The 2,489-nt window shown below is 32.5% G+C and overlaps 1 pseudogene; it reads left to right on the forward strand.

Annotated features, from left to right (window-relative positions):
• The first annotated feature begins 1,507 nt into the window (after positions 1–1,507).
• LOC147408694 (mavicyanin pseudogene) lies at positions 1,508–2,233 on the forward strand (annotated as a pseudogene).
• The last annotated feature ends 256 nt before the right edge of the window (positions 2,234–2,489 follow it).

Below are 2,489 nucleotides of genomic sequence, written 5' to 3' on the forward strand. Positions count from 1 at the left end.
CAAAATGGACTTTTCTAACCCAAAGCCATCAAACTATAAGTTTGATAATGATCCTTCTTATTGAGAATCCCTATGAATATCCTCCCATCTCAACACTTTATTTTTTTATTTTTTTATTTTAATGGATGAGTGTAAACATAGTTTGACACAAGCCTTGTAGATGGTCCCATGAGATTAGAGTAATAAATAAATAAATAAATAATAAACCATTGAAAACTTCCAATCGATGGAAAATTTTCCATTTTTGAAATTAAATTCTTAGTCCCTTTAAACATGTGAAAACAAAAAATAAAAAGCTAAAAAAACCCCTTAGAAACTCGTAAGTCAAATTAAGAGTCCCTTAAGTTACATATTGGAATTAGGTGATTTTTAGATATGAATAATAATAATATCTAAAAAATCTTAGTTTTCAAAATAGAACAAACTCTTAAAACTTAAGAGTGTGGGTTTTCTAAGTATGGGGATGTGTATCCCGATAAAAAAGATCTATGATTTCATGTCCGTACCACGTTAGTTGAGTATCGACCGGGTGAAGACTTGCAGTTAGAAAATCATTATTCAAAACCTAATCCCTCCTGCACTTGAAATTAAGATTAAAAAAATAAATAGAAAAAAATAGTTCAAATTCACCAATTATTATTATTTTTTTTAAGAAAAAAACCCTTCTAAGAGAAAGATGAGTTCATAAAATAGAATTCAATAGATCATATCCATAATACAAAATGGAGATTCTTCAAAATAATAATAATATTAATAATAAACCCTTGAAAACTTTCAAGTATGTAAATTTCTTTTATTTTTTTAAGGTCGTGCTAAGGTGGCATTGGATTTATTGTGATTTTTTATATTTCTGACGTGGGATGCACACATAACCATAAATGCATTTTCTCGAGATACAAGGAAAAGCATCTACAGACTACATAACAGTTATGTGTGCACCTCCACATCAAAAATGTAAAATATCATAATAAATCTAATGTCACTCCAGCGTTAGTGTTTTAAAAAAAAATCCCTAACTCCCTTGCACTGTCACACGGTGGAATTGAAAAAGCCTCATTTTAAATATATTGAATATCGAAAAAACCTCATTTTGAGCTTCCCTTACGCCTCAACTTGTATTGAGCCGGCACTGTCCAGCTATTCATGTCCATATCAACCTCGTAGGCTCCTACACTCCTGTTGGCAACAGGGCATATATGGTGGACCAAGTGTCTATTACCCGACATCAAAAACAAAGTTTTACACCAATCAAAATTTCAGTTTTTGATTGAAAAGTTGATCAAAGAGTCAGTCTAATAAGAAGGTCCAGATGGAAGAGTTTTTACCATATCTACGGATTCATCAATCATGATGTACATATATATATATATATAATGTAATTCATATATGTTCTCATCTTTGACAAGGTCTAAATAGAATTAGATGTTGACCCATTTAAATGACCCAAAATATAACATTTAAGAAACCAACAACACTTGTAGCTAACGTCTTCTTATAATAAATAACTATGGGGTCCCTTAGTTGTGTAGTTGATGGGTTTGCTTTGATCACAAAAAAGTCTGACTCTCTATCATTGAAGCCTATGGAAGGAACTCATTTTCTCAATTTCTACATCATATTGATAATCTTCTTATCAATAGGTCGAGTCAAATGTGAAATCTACACAGTAGGAGACAACGATGAATGGAGCAGTGGGATAGATTATATGCAATGGGCCGAGAAATACAATTTTAGTGTCGGAGATGTACTCGGTTAGTCTTTTTCTCTGATTAATCCATCCTTCATTCCATAAATTCTCAAATGGTTTTGATTAGTCATCTCTTTTTCCACTATTAATTGCATTTTTTGTTTTGTTTTGGGTATTGTGGTTGGGTTAGTTTTTAATTATGTAAAGGGACAGCATGATGCATATGAAGTAACTGAAGACACATACAGATCATGCGATACGAGTACTGGTGTGTTAAATAAGTATGAGAGTGGGCAAGATCATGTGATGCTAACCAAAGTAAGGAAGTACTGGTTTATTTGCGACATCGCGGGACATTGCCTTGGGGGCATGAAATTTGGTATCGATGTTAAACAAGGCAGTTCCACAAATAATACTAATATCGCACCTGATTCCATGCCTGAGCCAGAGCAGCCCCAGCCCGGCAACGATGGAAGTACTCAAGGAAAGGGAATTATGACATATGTTCTTCTTGTTTTTGGAATTTTACATTTGATGAATGTTTGATGAGATTTTTTTTTTTTTTCCTGATTTCAGTTTTAAGAAATTATTAGTCAGAGTGGCTTTCTTGATTGATTCTCCAAATGAGTGGCTTGAGATGTGATGATGTTCCATATGGATTTTCAAATGGATACTTAAATGCTTCATAGGGATTACAAATTGAATGGATGCTTAATAAATATGTATCAATCTTGACAAATTTATGTTTGCCTAATAAATATTTACCGATCTTGGCAAATTTATGTTTTTCCTCCGATCTTTC

The sequence above is a fragment of the Akebia trifoliata genome, chromosome 2, assembly GCF_017979445.1.
Source record: "Akebia trifoliata isolate Shusen 1 chromosome 2, ASM1797944v1, whole genome shotgun sequence".
Classification (NCBI taxonomy): domain Eukaryota; kingdom Viridiplantae; phylum Streptophyta; class Magnoliopsida; order Ranunculales; family Lardizabalaceae; genus Akebia; species Akebia trifoliata.